The 16905-nt window shown below is 45.3% G+C and overlaps 1 long non-coding RNA gene across 2 annotated transcripts in view; it reads right to left on the reverse strand.

The window, feature by feature from the left end:
* Positions 1-5747: 5747 nt before the first annotated feature.
* The window catches only part of LOC147093867 (uncharacterized), a 41540-nt gene continuing 30382 nt past the window's right edge, over positions 5748-16905 (reverse strand). The window contains exons 2-3 of one of the 2 annotated variants that reach the window (XR_015074729.1): positions 11682-11776; positions 5748-6215 (exon numbers count right to left, since the gene is read on the reverse strand). This is a non-coding gene — a long non-coding RNA (uncharacterized LOC147093867). The remainder of the gene's footprint in view (positions 6216-11681; positions 11777-16905) is intronic. The other variant, XR_015074728.1, reaches the window with a different exon arrangement.

Here is a 16905-nt window from a genome sequence, read left to right on the forward strand (position 1 = left end):
CCCCACCCCTCCGCTTACGCGCTGACGCCAGCACGCAACGCCCAGGGGTCGGTTGGATCGGCGCACGCCACCGAAAGGTAAAAAAAAGATACCCCACACAAATGAGGATAAACAAGAATAATAATGATCGCACTTTAAGGGGGAGGAGGTTGGGGGAATTAATGAGTTTTCAATTTGTTTCGGAAAAAAAAATTTGAAAAGCATCCGAACGGTGTGAGGCGGGCTGCGCATGCGCTCCAGCCAGCCTTTGACTCCCCCACGTGGGCCGCGCCCGGACACGCCCACCAATCACAGCGCGGGCAGGCGCTTCTAGCAATCGTCATCTGTCAATCACCCTCCCCTCCCCCTCGTGGTGTCGATTGACAGCGGTGTCAGCCAATGACGTGCAGGAAGGGGCGGGACCAGTGCCAGGACTGACAGCAAGCCTGAACTAACTCAATTAAATACCTGCATGCAACCAAAAAAAACCTTTTATTTTAGTCAGCCAAAAAACAGCAAAGCAAGTAAGGTTTCCTGAGTCAGCAAAGCCTATTTTAAAGAATTATAGAGCGATATCGCAGGGATCGGTCCTTGGGCCCCAGCTATTCACAATATATATTAATGATCTAGACGAGAGAACTAGATGTAATATCTCCAAGTTTGCAGATGACACAAAGCAGGGTGGGCGTGTGTGCTGTGAGGAGAATGCCGAGAAACTCCAGTATGATTTGGATAGGTTGGAGGATTGGGCAGATGCAGTATAATGTGGTAAATGCGAGGTTATCCACTTTGGTGGCAAAAACAGGAAGTCGGATTATTATCTGAACGGCAATAGATTGGGAGAAGGGGAAGTGCAACGAGACCTGGGTGTTCTTGTGCACCAGTCGCTGAAGGAAAGCATGCAGGTGCAGCAGGCGGTTAAAAAGGCAAATGGTATGTTGGCCTTTGTAGCGAGAGGGTTTGAGTACAGGAACAAGGATGTCTTGCTGCAGTTGGACAGGGCCTTGGTGAGACCACACCTTGAGTATTGTGTGCAGTTTTGGTCGCCTTATCTGAGGAAGGATGTTCTTGCCATGGAGGGAGTGCAGCGAAGATTCGCCAGACTGATACTTGGGATGGCAGGAATGACGTATGAGGAGAGATTGGGTCGATTGGGCTTGTACTCGCTGGAATTTAGAAGAATGAGAGGGGATCTCATTGAAACTTATAAAATTCTGACAGGACTGGACAGACTAAATGCAGGAAGGATGTTCCCGATGGTCGGGAAATCCAGAACCAGGGGTCACGGTCCAAGGATAAGGGGTAAGCCATTTAGGACAGAAATGAGGAGGAATTTCTTCACCCAGAGAGTGGTGAACCTGTGGAATTCTCTACCACAGAAGGCAGTAGAGGCCAATTCATTAAATATATTCAAGAAGGAGTTACATATATTTCTTAAGGCTAAAGGGATCAAGGGATATGGGGAGAAGGCAGGGACCGGGTCGAGTTTGGATGATCAGCCATGATCTCATTGAATGGCGGAGCAGGCTCGAGGGGTCGAATGGCCTACTCCTGCTCCTATCTTCTATGTTTCTATGCAGTGCAGGAGGAGGCCATTCAGTCCCTCGAGCCTGCTCCGCCATTCAATAAGATCATGGCTGGTCTGCAGCCTCACTCCATATAGCCGCCTTTGGCCCATATCCCTTAATACCTTTGGTTAACAAAAATCTATCAGTCTCCGATTTTAAAATGAACGATTGATCCAGCATCAATTGCCGTTTGCGGAAGAGAGTTCAAAACTTCTACCACCCTTTGTGTGTACTAGTGTTTCCTAATTTCACTCCTGAAAGGTCTGGCTCTAATTTTTAGACCATGCCCCCAGTCCTAGAATCCCTAACCAGCGGAAATAGTTTCTCTCTATCTACCCTATTTGTTCCCCTTAATATCCTGAAAACTTCGATGAGATCGCCCCTTAACCTTCTAAATTCTAGGGAATACAACCCTAGTTTGTGTATTCTCTCCTCATAACTTAACCCTTGAAGTCTTTGAAAGAGCTCTCCAATTAATCCCACTCCCCTCATATCCCTGCAAATTTTTCCCCTTAAAGTACCGATCCAATTCTCTTTTGAAAGCTACTATTGAATCTGCTTCCACCACCCTTTCAGGCAGCGCATTCTAGATCACAACAACTCGCTGCGTAATAAACATTCTCCTCACCTCGCCTCTGGTTCTTTTGTCAATGACCTTATATCTGTGTCCTTTGGTTACCGACCCCCCTGCCACTGGAAACAGTTTCTCTTTATTTACTCTATCGAAACCCTTCATGATTTTGAACGCCTCTATTAAATCTCTCCTTAACCTTCTGCTCTAAGGATAACAATCCCTGCTTCTCCAGTCTTTCCACACAACTGAAGTCCCTCATCCCTGGAACCATCCTGGTAAATTTCCTCTGCACCCTCTCCAAGGCCTTGACATCCTTCCTAAAGTGTGGTTCCCAGAACTGGACACAATACTCCAGCTGGTGCGTAACCAGTGATTTATAAGGGTTTAAGAACATAAGAAACAGGAGCAGGAGTAGGCCATTCGGCCCTTCGAGCCTGCTCCGACATTCAATGAGATCATGGCTGATCTTCGGTCTCAACTCCATTCACCGGCCCGTATCACCATATCCCTTGATGCCCTTACTAGTCAGAAATCTATCGACTTCTGTTTTGAATATACCCAATAACTGAGCCTCCACAGCCCTCTGGGGTAGAGAATTCCAAAGATTCACCACCATCTGTGTGAAGAAATGTCTTCTCACCTCAGTCCTGAATGGCTTACCCTTTATCCTGAGGCTGTGGCCCCTGGTTCTAGACACCCCAGCCAAGGGAAACATTCTTCCAGCATCCATCCCTATCAAGCCCTGTAATAATTTTGTATGCTTCAATGAGATTCCCTCTCATTCTTCTGAATTCAAGAGAATACAGGCCTAGTTTACTCAATCTCTTCTCATACGACAGTCCCGCCATCCCAGGAATCAATCTCGTGAACCTTCGTTGCACTCCCTCTATGGCAAGTATACCCTTCCTTAGGTAAGGAGACCAAAATTGTACACAGTACTCCAGGTGTGGTCTCACCAAGGCCCTATATAATTGGAGTAAGACTGCTTTACTCCTGTACTCAAATCCTCTTGTAATGAAGGCCAGCATACCATTTGCCTTCCTAATGTCTTGCTGCACCTGCACATTCACTTTCAGTGACTGATATACAAGGACAGCCAGGTCCCTTTGATCATCTGCATTCCCCAATCTTTCACCATTTAGGAAATATTCTGCCTTTCTGTTTTTTCTACCAAAGTGAATAACTTCAAATTTATCCACATTATATTCCATCTGCCATGTTCTCGCCCACTCACTGAGCCTGTCAAGATCCCCTTGAAGCCTCTTCACATCCTCTTCACAACTGACACTGCCACCTAGCTTTGTATCATCAGCAAATTTGGAAATGTTACATTTGGTCCCCTCATCCAAATCATTGATCTAGATTGTGAATAGCTGGGGCCGAAGTACCGATCCTTGCGGCACCCCACTAGTCACAGCCAGCCATCCTGAAAAAGACCCATTTATCCCTACTCTTTGTTTTCTGTCTGTTAACCAATTCTCAATCCATGCTAGTATATTGCCCCCAATTCCATGTGCCCTAATTTTGTTCACCAACCTCTTGTGTGGGACCTTATCGAAGGCCTTCTGAAAATCCAGATACACCACATCTACCGGTTCCCCTTTGTCTACTCCACTAGTTACATCCTCAAAGAACTCCAATAGGTTTGTCAACAGGATTTCCCTTTCATAAATCCATGTTGACTCTGCCCAATCTTACTATTAGTTTCTAAGTGCCCAGTTATTGCATCCTTTATAATAGATTCCAGCATTTTCCCAACTACTGATGTGAAGCTAACAGGTCTGTAGTTCCCCATTTTCTCTCTCCCTCCTTTCTTAAATAGCGGGGTTACATTTGCTATCCTCCAATCTGCAGGAACCGTTCCAGAAGCTATAGAATTTTGGAAGATGACAGCCAATGCGTCCACTATCCCAATGGCCACCTCTTTCAAAACCCTAGGATGTAGGTCATCCGGTCCTTGGGATTTATCGACTTTTAGTCCCATTAATTTTGCTAGTACTGTTTTATTACAAACTAGCTGGAGTGCCAAGCGGTGCCGAGGGTTCTTTGAGGGCATGTTGTTGTTGGAAGAGAGAGAGAGAGAGACTGAGGGGAGCAGAGAGAGACGGGGGGGAGAGAGAGAGAGACTGGGGGGCAGAGAGAGAGAGACTGCGGGGGGAGAGAGAGAGACTGGGGGGAGGGAGAGAGAGAGAGAGACTGGGGGGAGAGAGCGAGAGAGAGATGGGGGAGAGAGAGAGAGAGACTGGGGGGGAGAGAGAGAGAGAGAGACCGGGGGGAGAGAGAGAGAGAGAGACAGGGGGGAGAGAGAGAGAGAGACTGGGGGGGAAGAGAGAGAGAGAGACCGGGGGGGAAGAGAGAGAGAGAGACTGGGGGAAAGAGAGAGAGAGAGAGAGAGACTGGGGGGGAGAGAGAGAGACGGGGGGAGAGAGAGAGAGAGACTGGGGGGGAGAGAGAGACACGGGGGGGGAGAGAGAGAGAGAGATGGGGAGAGAGAGAGGCAGGGGGAGAGAGAGAGACGGGGGGAGAGAGAGAGAGAGACTCAGGGGGAGAGAGAGAGAGAGACTGGGGAGGGAGAGACTGGGGGGAAGACAGAGAGAGAGACTGGGGGGAAGAGAGAGAGAGAGACTGAGGGAAGAGAGAGAGAGAGAGACTGAGGGGAAGAGAGAGAGATGGGGGAGTGAGAGAGAGAGGCTGGGGGGAAGAGAGAGAGAGAGAGAGACTGGGGGTGTCGAAGTCTCGACTGCCAAGTAAGACTCTTTAAACACAATGTATCGTTATAGACAGGCTTTATTTGCTTGCAAGGGAAGAGTTGTGTAGTCAAGGGCTACATCAGACCTCTTCAAAGAAATAAAGAAGTTGTTCATATTTATACAGTATAGAAACAAACCAAGCTTTCTATGCTACATGACATAGTATGGAATCATACTTGATTACAAAGGCACAGACCTTGCGAATTATTGAAACAGCGTATTCCGGGCTGCGTTAGAATAGCAAACAGAAATACCTCGGGATAATATTAACTAATCCTTTATTATGGGATCCCTCTGTTCCTTCTGTTCCCTCACTATACCAGCTGGACCTGTAGGCCAATGTTTAACTTATCATGTCCTTGGCTAATTGTTTGGTGAATGAGGCTCTTTGTAAGCTTATAATAGATAAGGAGTACGTATGTAGCATTCCTAACTTGTCTCATCCCCTAGAGACTGGTTAGTGAATCATGCTGTCGGCCATTTCAGTTTTTAGTCTATGCCCAGGAAGCCATGTTGTGTCTAAGTGAGAAACTGTACTTCCACATTCTTCCCTTTTGTCCTTACAAGGACAACATAACTGAAATTAACCCTTTTTTTTCGGTCCTCATACCAAATTTAGATTTTAGCCAAGGATACCGACTTCTGTTTTGAACCATCCTCGAGATATACCTGTATTGATGGTTGACCTTATCTAAGATCGTCTTTCGTTTTTGTTTATTCTTAGTGTTTGGGCGTGTATTCTTGTAGGGGTTGAATTGTGTTTGATTTGATTTCAGGTTTATGTCTTTGTGAAGTTCTGCAGCTTATATTAGCCTGCAGGGAAATTAGAACACTGCAGGCTAACATAAGCTGCAGAACTTCACAGAGACATAAACCTGAAATCAAATCAAACACAATTCAACCCCTACAAGAATACACGCCCAAACACTAAGAATAAACAAAAACGAAAGACGATCTTAGACAAGGTCAACCATCAATACAGGTAGGTATTCACGTGTAATTCTCGTTTCTTTCGGGATCTTTCCCCATCTCCTTGGCATATTAGACTCAGTAGTCTGATTAGTATACAAAATATAAGTAACGTCTTCATTGTTAGAGTCTTTCAAAATTCAATTGTCTCTATTCGGTGCCTTCTTGCAGTGGGATGCGTGAATCCAGGAAGATCTTTCCTTGACTTTTACGGCTGTGTTTGTAGTCAGGAGCACTTGATATGGTCCTTCGAAGCGTGGTTGTAGACCGTTCTTCCTTTTAAAAACCTTCACGTAGACGTCATCTCCTGGTTTCAAGTCGTGGCACTTTCCCTCTGCTGGACTCGTTTGAGCTTCTTTTACCTGTTGGTGAAAGCTGGAAATACATTTAGTTAATGCAATGCAATAGTTTAGCATAGTCTCGTCCATTTTATGAATGTCCATTTGTTTCACCGTAAATGGTGCTGAGAATGGCAGCCTTAGGGGTCGTCCCATAACAATCTCATATGGAGACAGTCCATTTGTCCTGTTAGTTGCTGCTCGCATTATCATCAATGCTAAGGGTAATAGTTCGACCCATTTAAGTCCAGTTTCATTGCAAAGTTTAGAAAGTTTATTCTTCAGCACTCCATTATGTCTTTCCACCAGTCCTGCGGATTGTGGATGATAACTGCAGTGAAAATGCTGGTTAATCTGCAAAGCTTTACATAGTTCTTTTATAATTGCTCCAGTGAAATGCGATCCTCTGTCGCTTGAAAGCTGCATAGGTATTCCAAACCTGGGTATGACTTCTTTTAACAAGCACTTTGCTACTGTTACAGCATCATTCTTTTTACATGGGAAAGCTTCAACCCATCTTGAAAACATACCTATAATTACTAACACATACTTAAATCCTAAACATGGAGGTAATTCAATAAAATCCATTTGTAAATGTACGAAAGGGCCTGGTGGATTTGGGTGGGAGGCAGCTTGTACCTTCTCTGTCTTGCCTGGATTCATTTCCTGGCAAATGGTGCACCTTTCACTGATTTGTTTTGCAATTGCCGAAATACCTGGTGCATACCATGTTTGATTAATATAGTCTGCCATCCCCCCTTTGTCCGCATGCGTGAACACATGAACGCATCGGGCAATCCATGGAAGTAAAGATTTTGGAGCCACCATGCGGCCGTCATGGTGAACCCATACTCCTTCAGGCGTTTTAAAACAAAAATCCCTTGCCCAAGCTAACACTTCGTCCGGGTTAGCCTGTGGCTGAAAGGCTAAAACATCATTAATAGAAGGTGGGTCATTATCTGATTTCTGTTGACGCAAAACAAAGGCTGAGACCAGTGGCCCTGTATCTGACAGAGCGGCTGATTTAGCAGCTCTATCTGATCGCTCGTTACCCAAGGATATCTGATCCTGACTGTCTGTATGAGCCTGACATTTAATAACTGAAATCTTAGTGGGGCACACTAGAGCCTTTAAAAGATTATTGATTTGCTCGGCATTCTTAATAGTTGATCCTGAGGAAGTTAGAAATCCCCTTAATTTCCAGATCTGTCCATAATCGTGAGCAACTCCAAAAGCATACCTGGAGTCGGTATAAATGTTAACAGTTTGATCAGTAGCCAATATACAAGCTCTGGTAAGAGCGAAGAGTTCTGCTTGTTGCGCTGAAAATGATTGAGGTAGTGAGAGCGCCTCCATGACTGAATGATCATCAGAAACGGCATACCCAGCCCTAGGTGATCCTTTATCATCCCTAAGGGCCGATCCATCTACGTAGAATACCAAGTCACTATTAGGAACAGGAGTTCCAGATAAATCTGTTCGGGGCTTAGTAGCCAACTGGGTAACCGTGTCACAGCAGTGTGGGATACCGTCCTCTTCTGTGGGTAGCAGCGTGGCTGGATTCAAAACTGAACATCTTTGAATTATGAGATTGGAGTTGGATAACAGTTCAACCTCACATTTGCTGCTACGGGCTGATGTTAGATGCTGAGTGGCGTATTTTGATAACAGTACTTCCACTGAATGTGGTACAAACAAAACAGTTCGGTGATTAAGCGTGATGCCTTGAGCCTGTTGTACAGCGTAATAGGCAGCAGCTAGAATTGGCAGGCATCCAGGCAACCCACGTGCAACGGGATCTAATTGAGTACTGAAATACGCTAAGGGTCGCTGTTTATCCCCGTGGGATTGAGTCAGGACAGATTGAGCAAAACCCGATTTATGATGGACGAAAAGGTTAAACTGTTTCTGATAGTCTGGTAGCCCTAATGCTGGAGCTGATGTAAGGGCTTGTTTAACATTTTCAAAGGCGTCTTCTGCCTTTTTACTCCAGACGAGAGGATCTTCCCCTGTGGGTGCGGAGATATCTAGCAGTGGGCGTACCAGATCTGAATATCCCATGATCCATTGCCTACAGTATCCTGACATGCCGAGAAAATGTTTCAATTGCTGTTTAGTAGTAGGCAAGGGTGCCTCACAAATGGCTTTAATTCTTTCTTGCATCAAAGTTCATGTCCCAAATATTGTACTGTCTCTGACACAAACTGCAGCTTAGAACGTGATATCCTATGTCCTTTTGCCGCTAGGGTGCGTAGCATGATAAGCGAGTCAGTCTGGCATAACTGTGCGTCAGGTGAAGCTATCAGCAAATCATCGATGTATTGGATAAGCGTGGACCCTCCGGTAAAGTGTATGTCTTCTAAATCGCGTTTCAGGCTTTGTGAAAAAATTGTGGGGCTTTCTGTGTAGCCCTGCGGGAGTCTCGTCCAAGTGTACTGTGTTCCTTTGAATGTAAATGCGAACAGGAATTGCGAATCTTGGTGGATAGGGAATACTGGTCAGGATAGTGGCAGGATTTGGCACAACTGGATAAACGGGTAATACTGATTCGTTCACTGCTCTAAGATCCTGCACAAGTCTCCACCTTCCACTTTCTTTCTTTTCTACTGGAAAAATTGGAGTGTTGCATTGACTCTGGGTTGGGACAATTATTCCTTGCTCCAACAAAGAGTTAATGACAGGCTGAATTCCTTGTTCAGCTGCTGCTGAGATCGGGTACTGCGGTCTACGGGGCAATCGAACGGCTGGCTTTAATGTGATCTTGTATGGCTGAGCAGTTAGCATTTTGCCAACTTCATTTGTGTGACTGGACCATACCTGTGGTGGGATCTGATCGAGCAGTTGCTCCGTCTCCCGTGGGATAACTTGAGGGGAGCATTCGCGTAAGGGATACATGGTGCATCTGTCAGTAGGTATATACACCTGTAATCCCTTCTCTGAGCAAATTATTGTTGCTTGCATTTTGCACAACAAATCTCTTCCCAAGAGATTCATAGGGGTTTCCTCTGATAGGAGAAAGACATGTTGGCCATGGGAATTATCTGCTTGTATCTCTCGTGGTTGCGACCACGTCATAGTTTGTGAAGATCCGGAGAGCCCTATACATGAGACATTCTGTTCAGTACACGGGGTTCCTCTGGCATATTGCTTTGTCAATATGGAACGAGTAGCTCCTGTGTCGACGAGAAAGAGAACGCTCTTGCCCTGCATTTGTATAGACAGATATGGCTCCTCTCTAGCATTTACTGACACTAAGGGTAACTGCAGGAGGTGGTTAACGTCTGGGGCTGCGTCATGCTGAATAATTTTGCACTCCCGTATTTTGAGTTTCCCAAGGATTCCCTGTAGTGAAATTTGCCTGCGGACGATTGTGAAGCTGAGCTTGGGTACTCATATTGTTGGGTGTACCTTCCCAACCTTGATTGTGCGGTGTTGGGTAAGGGCAATTGGCTTTCCAGTGGTCAATCAGACCACAATTAAAACATGTGCTTGTATTTCCTCCTCCGTTCCAGTGGCCCCTGCCACCACCACCTCTACCCCTGCCTCTGAATCTACCTCTGTTATATCCTCTACCTCGTCCCCTGTTCTGACCCTGGTAGTAAATAGTAGTCTGGGCGGTCGGGGCTGGAGAAGTTGCTTGCTCCATTAACAAAGAAACTTTATTCTTTTGATCTTTATTCCTTTCCTGTATTCCTTTCAAGATTTGTGTCAATTCAGGAATGGGTTTATGTCTCCAGTCAAGGCAAACTAAAGTCAACGGTTCCTTAAGTTCTGTTCTGAGGCCGTTTACAAGGGCATTAATTAAAGGGATTTGATCATTTTCTTTTGTCATACCCGAATGCTGTCCCATAACCGCTTCCATTATTTCCATATAATCCTCAACGTCTTCATCCCTTTTGTGAGTTGTCTCAATTATCTTTGTCCAATTCATCCTTTTTATGGAATTTGACATGCATTATTCTGTACAATTCAGTCCAGAATGCATCATCAGGTAAGGTTTCTGGATTCCAGCCTTGATTTGTTCTATGGTTTTCGAAAAGCTGAAACCTATCCTGGCCTACGCCTTCCGTCAAAAGGCGGTATTTGGTATCTTTTAACCAAGCTCTAAATAGCTGGTCAACATCCACAATGGTGGGCTGGTGGCAGATAATGATACTTTTGAGTTCATTAATTGCCTTTTCTAAGTTCTCTGTGGGATCGGGTAATTCATGAATTATTGTCCTAAGCTCACCAGCTGTCCATGAGCGGTGGACAGCGACTGGAGCTCCGTCAACATTGTGGACATTGGGGAAACGTCTGCATGGAAAAGCACCAATTCGTTCAGCTCCTCCTTGGTTTGATTGACTGGCAGTCACAGACCTAGTGTTGGGTCTGTTCTCCTGCCTTGCAGCACCGGGGTCAGGTGGTTCAGCAGCTGGTGCGGCTGGTTGTTGTGCTTCGTAGTCAGGAGGTGGGGCTGGTCTTCTGAACCATCCCTCATCCTCGTCATTACTGGAATGAGTCGTGGGAAGGGGAGGATATTCACAAGGAGGGGCGGTGGGCTTCGGGATTTGTCTTAAAGGCATTAGTGTAATCTCTTCTTGTTTAGTCAATTTATTCATTAGATCTCTTTTCTTATTTTTGTTCTCAATTTTGCTAGTTAATATGCTGCGCTCTTTACGTTTTTCTGCTTCCCTTTTCCAGTCTGAGAAGGCAGACCAATTTATTGATTTTGCACCCCTTCTACGTGGGTCTCTGCCTGCTAGGCAGTTTTCTAGACACGTGATTCTATCTAGATTGAATGTACCATCCACGGGGAAAGGGTGTCTATCTTTCTTTGTCCATCTAGCCCACTTAGGTAAATCATTTGTGGATATCTGACCATAGTAGGTAAAGACATAAGAAGCGGGAGTTCCCTTTTCTGGGATCTTGCTCTGTGCAGCTCCCATCTTAGTTTGTTTGGTGTGTTTTTTTTTAAAACTAGGCTCTCTTCTTCTAGATCGCAAGTTTCACCCCTTACCCCCTCACGATTATTACTGACTGTCCAAAGGACCACAAGTGATGAAAAATAACAAGTAATAACAACCGTCAAAGAAAAGATAAGCAATGCAGCTGCCCAAACAGGCAAACAGACCAAATATTCAGACATTTATCTTATACTTTAAACTAAACAAATAGCCAATTCTCAGTTTGCGTTGTACGCCACTACAAGCTGAGTCCTTAACGTTTAACTTATACTTTATGTGAGAGTTTTCTGTCTTAATGTTGTCAATAGTCAACAAAAATGGAAAACAATATAGAATCCTTATGCTTTATTGCGAGGGGCTTGAACCCTCGTAGAAGGTATCTCAACGGAGAAAAATCCTGAGCCTGATAATACAGATCTTAAAAAATTACAGTGACAATTCTCAAATGATACTTTCTGCCGCGGGACTCAGCCCCGGCTCAAGGGACCCACCCTTGATCAAGGGACCCACCCTTGATCAAGGGACCCACCCTTGATACTGCAGTTTTAATTTGGTACCTTATCTGTCTGCGACTCAGCCCTGTCGACTTTCCTTTTGCCTTCTTTGCCCGATACTTTTTCTTTAAAGACTTGAGTTGTCAGTATTCTCCTCCCTTCAGTGGTCAACAATAAAAGAAGCAAATGTTACAGAATTCAACTCAACTCTAAAACATGAGTCTTAACTAGATCGCAGTACTCCCGTCGGAAGAAACAGACCACACCAACATAATATCGAATGAGAAATTCTTTTATGTGAAAAAATCACTGTGGCCATTCAAGATCTGTCATTAGAGATTCACGATGCCCTTGTCCGTGATTTACCGAAAGGCAGCAAGCGATCTCGGTGGAACCTCCAAGTTATACTGTCGAAGTCTCGACTCCCGAGTAAGACTCTTAAACACAAAGTATCGTTAACAACAGGCTTTATTTGCTTGCAAGGGAAGATTTGTGTAGACAAGGGCTACATCAGACCTCTTCCACGTAATACAGGAGTTGTAGTATATTTATACAGTACAGAAGCAAAACAGGCTTTCTATGCCACATGACATAGTATTGAATCATAACTGATTACAAAGGCACAGACCTTGCGAATTATTGAAACAACGTATTCCGGGCTGCGTTAGAATAATGAACGGAAATACCTTGGGATAAGATTAACTAATCCTTTATTATGGGATCTCTCTGTTCCCTCTGTTCTCTCACTGTACCAACTGGGCCTGTGGGCTGATGTTTACCTTATCATGTCCTTGGCTGTTTGTTTCGTAAAGGAGGCTCCTTGTTAAGCTTATCACAAACAAGGAGTATGTATATAGCATTCCTAAATTATCTCGTTCCCTTGAAACATGATTAGTGAATCATGCTGTTGGCCATTTTAAATTTTAAATGGATTTCGTTCTATGCTCAGGAAGCCATTTTATGTCGAAATGAGAAACTGTACTTCCACATTAGTTTGGGGATTGAAACAGGGCTGTGGGGAGAGAGCGGGGCATTGGGATTAGTTTCGGATTGATACAGGGCTATGAGGAGAGATCGGGGCAGTGGGATTAGTTTGAGATTGATACAGGGCTTTCGGGAGAGAGCGGGGCATTGGGAATAGTTTGGGATTGATACAGGACTATCGGGAGGGATTGGGGCAGTGTGATTATTTAGGGATTGATACAGGGCTATGGGGAGAGAGCGGGGCAGTGGGATTAGTTTGGGATTGATACAGGGCTATGGGGAGAGAGCGGGGCAGTGTTATTTGTTTGGGATTGATACAGGACTATGGGGAGAGAGCAGGGCAGTGGGATTAGTTTGGGATTGATACAGAGCTATGTGGAGAAAGTGGGGCAGTGGGATTAGTTTGGGGATTGATACAGGGCTATGGGGTGAGAGCAGGGCAGTGTCATTAGTTTGGGATTGATACAGGGCTATGGGGAGACAGTGGGGCAGTGTGATTAGTTTGGGATTGATACAGAGCTCTGGGGAGAGAGTGGGGCAGTGGGATTAGTTTGGGGATTGATACAGGGCTATGGGGTGAGAGCGGGGCAGTGTGATTAGTTTGGGATTGATACAGGGCTATGGGGAGACAGTGGGGCAGTGTGATTAGTTTGGGATTGATACAGGGCAATCGGGAGAGAGCGAGGCATTGGGAATAGTTTGGGATTGATACAGGGCTATTGGGAGAAACTGGGGCAGCGTGATTAGTTTGGCATTGATACAGGGCTATGGGGACAGAGCGGGTCATTGGGATTAGTTTGCGATTGATACAGGGCTATCGGGAGAGAGCGGGACAGTGGGATTAGTTTAGGATTTATACAGGGCACTCGGGAGTGAGCGGGGCAGTGGGATTAGTTTCGGATTGATACAGGGCTATGTGGAGTGAGCGGGGCAGTGGGATTATTTTGGGGATTGATACAGGGCTATGGGGAGACAGCGGGGCAGTGTGATTAGTTTGGGGATTGATACAGGGCTATGGGGAGAGAGCGGGCAGGCGGATTAGTTTTGGGATTGATACAGGGCTATGGGGTGAGAGTGGGGCAGTGTGATTAGTTTGGATTGATACAGGGCTTTGGGGAGAGAGCGGGGCAGTGTGATTAGTTTGGGATTGATACAGGTCTATGGGGAGAGAGCGGGGCAGTTGGATTATTTTGGGATTGTTACAGGGCTATGGGGTAGAGCGGGGCAGTGGGATTAGTTTGGGATTGATACAGGGCTATTGGGAGAGATCGGGGCAGTGTGATTAATTCGGGATTGATACAGGGTTATCGGGAGAGAGCGGGGCAGTGGTATTAGTTTGGGATTGATACAGGGCTATTGGGAGAGAGCGAGGCATTGGGAAAAGTTTGGGATTGATACAGGGCTATCTGGAGAGAGCGGGGCAGTGGCATTAGTTTGGGATTGATACAGGGCTAAGGGGAGAGAGCGCGGCAGTGTGATTAGTTTCGGATTGATACAGGACTATGGGGAGAGAGCGGCGCAGTGGGATTAGTTTGGGGATTGATACAGGGCTATGGATAGAGAGCGGGGCAGTGGGATTAGTTTGGAGAATGATACAGGGCTATGTGGAGAGCGGGGCAGTGGGATTTGTTTGGATATAACACAGGGCTATGGGGAGAAAGCAGGGCAGTGGGCTTACATTGGGGTTTGATACAGGGCGATGGGGAGAGAGCGGGGCAGTGGGATTTGTTTGGGATTGATACAGGGCTATGGGGAGAAAGCAGGGCAGTGGGATTAGTTTGGGATTGATACAGGGCTATCGGGAGAGATCGGGGCAGTGGGATTAGTTTGGGATTGATACAGGCCTATCGGGAGAGAGCGAGGCATTGGGAAAAGTTTGGGATTGATACAGGGCTATCGGGAGAGAGCGGGGCAGTGGCATTAGTTTGGGATTGATGCAGGGCTATGGGGTTTTGTATATTCCACATGTCCTGTGCTTGAAATCTCTGACATTGGCCAGACAATTTTTCAGCATTTCATTGTCTTGGGCTGTTTACTATGAACACCTTTACCTGTTTCTGATCTACACAGGATGCAACAGATCAGAAAAACCTCCATTCAACCATGCGATTCCTGTCTCTGCAAAGACATCATACTGTTCCACAATGCAGGAATGTCGCAAAAAGCTTTTGATAGCTGAGAACAACTTTAACCATTCAAACCTTTCAGGTAAAGAAGCTTCTAGATTCCGAGCCACAAATTGAATCGTTTAAGGCATAAAGAATGTCACAGAAATGTGATTTATTGCTGTTACTTTACAATTTACAAATATACACACAATTTGTGTCACTGAATTATAAACAAAAAGCAGGCAAAGCTATGACTTAACAGAAAAAAACAATTGTTTTTCTTCTTGGACAGCAAAACCAGTCAGACTGACTTGCAAATGTTTACTGATATGTTGACATAAAGATTTATAATTTACCAATTTCGCTTCTAATGTTTTTCTCTCAAACATTCTCCACAATATTAATCCCTGCTCTTGTCACAAGGAGTGTTGAATTATTTTAGGTACTTCGCAATTAAAAGCAGGATACAAACTTCATTATACTCACAAATTTTAATCTCCTATTTCAAACATTCAAACCAAATCGAAGTGTACGTTATCACTTTAATCAAAGTATTTTCTGTGTCTCTCTCAATAAACAAAGAGTGGTTTCTTCTAAATTAGCTTCCGGCAATTTTTATACATCATTACATAACTCTTGCTTCAATTAACACTCCACTAAATGTATAAGAGGATATCTATATTTACGTTATTCCTGCGACTTGTTAGGACTATCGAATGACAGACATTATAAAATGGTTTGTGTTTTTCCCCTTTCTTGGTTCTCTTCCTAAATGTCTTAATGGTATATTTTTAAAAAGTCATTAAAAAGTAATATGTAACTCCTACAAATCCTCCCCTACCTTCCCCCTCCTCAACACCATGATTGCATGTTTGTGTAAAGCTACTCACTTCAGGCAATCACTCAAAATCAAATCTTGATATATTTCAATTTGAAAACATTTTAACCATTTCAGAGCGTTTGGACTTCAAGACCTGGTTGAAACTTGTTTAGATGAGGGGAAAATTGGCTTTTGCTTCAGTCTCTTCCAAAATCATGCTCGAAACTTAGGGGGAGAAAGTGTTTCTTACACTCATTTTTGGTGAAATGTTCATTAAAAATCTTTAAATTCTTTCAAGTCTCACTGCAGCTTTGACAGAAGAAGTTGCTCCAAGTTTCTCTTTCCCCCTTCAATGCTGTCGTTAAACATCCGACAAACTAAAGTCTAATTCCAAACGGAGCTCCAATCAGAAAGTGAATAAAGTGGTTAAACTTCCTAAGAAGGCAGCGAGGTTATCTATCCCCAGCCTTGGAGATGAGCTGGGATCAGTTTTTGGAGATGTTGTTTCCTCTTTTTCTGTTGCCGCTCCCTCCGTCTCTCAGACTCTGAGGTACAAACTGGGGCACAAACTATTTCCCTTTCTCGCAACATGATTTAAATAACCCTGGCTGATTTCCCTCTCTCTGTAACCCAGAGGTCACTGGGCAGTGATCAGGAGCATGAACCCTGGCTGATTTCCCCTCTCTCTCTAACCCAGGGCTCACTGGACTGTGATCAGGAGCAGGAACCCTGGCTGATTTCGCCTCTCTCTCTAACCCAGGGGTCACTGGACTGTGATCAGGAGCAGGAACCCTGGCTGATTTAACCTCTCTCTAACCAAGGGGTCACTGGATAGTGATCAGGAGCAGGAACCCTGGCTGATTTCCCTCTCTCTCTAACCCAGGGGTCACTGGGCAGTGATCAGGAGCATGAACCCTGGCTGAAATCCCCTCTCTCCGGGCGGCACGGTGGCATAGTGGATAGCACTGTTGCCTCACAGCACCAGGGATCCTGATTCGAATCCGGCCTCGGGTGACTGTCTGTGTGGGGTTTGCACATTCTCCCCGTGTTTGCGTGGGTTTTCTCCGGGTGCTCCGGTTTCCTCCCACAGTCCAACGATGTGCGGGTTAGGATGATTGGCTATGATAAATTGACCCTTAGTGTTAGGGAGGTTAAATACATGGGGTTACGGGGATCGGGTGGGTTATGTGTCGGTGCAGGCTCGATGGGCCAAAATGGCCTCTATCTGCACTGTGGGGTTTCTGTGTTTCTGTGTGTTTCTCTCTAACACAGGGGTCACTGGACTGTGATCAGGAGCAGGAACCCTGGCTGATTTCACATGTCTCTCTAACCCAGGGGTCACTGGGCAGTGATCAGGAGCAGGAACCCAGGCTGA

The sequence above is a fragment of the Somniosus microcephalus genome, unplaced genomic scaffold (assembly GCF_052327205.1).
Source record: "Somniosus microcephalus isolate GS21.2 unplaced genomic scaffold, FLI_Smic_1.0 unresolved_chr1, whole genome shotgun sequence".
NCBI classification, from domain to species: Eukaryota; Metazoa; Chordata; class Chondrichthyes; order Squaliformes; family Somniosidae; genus Somniosus; species Somniosus microcephalus.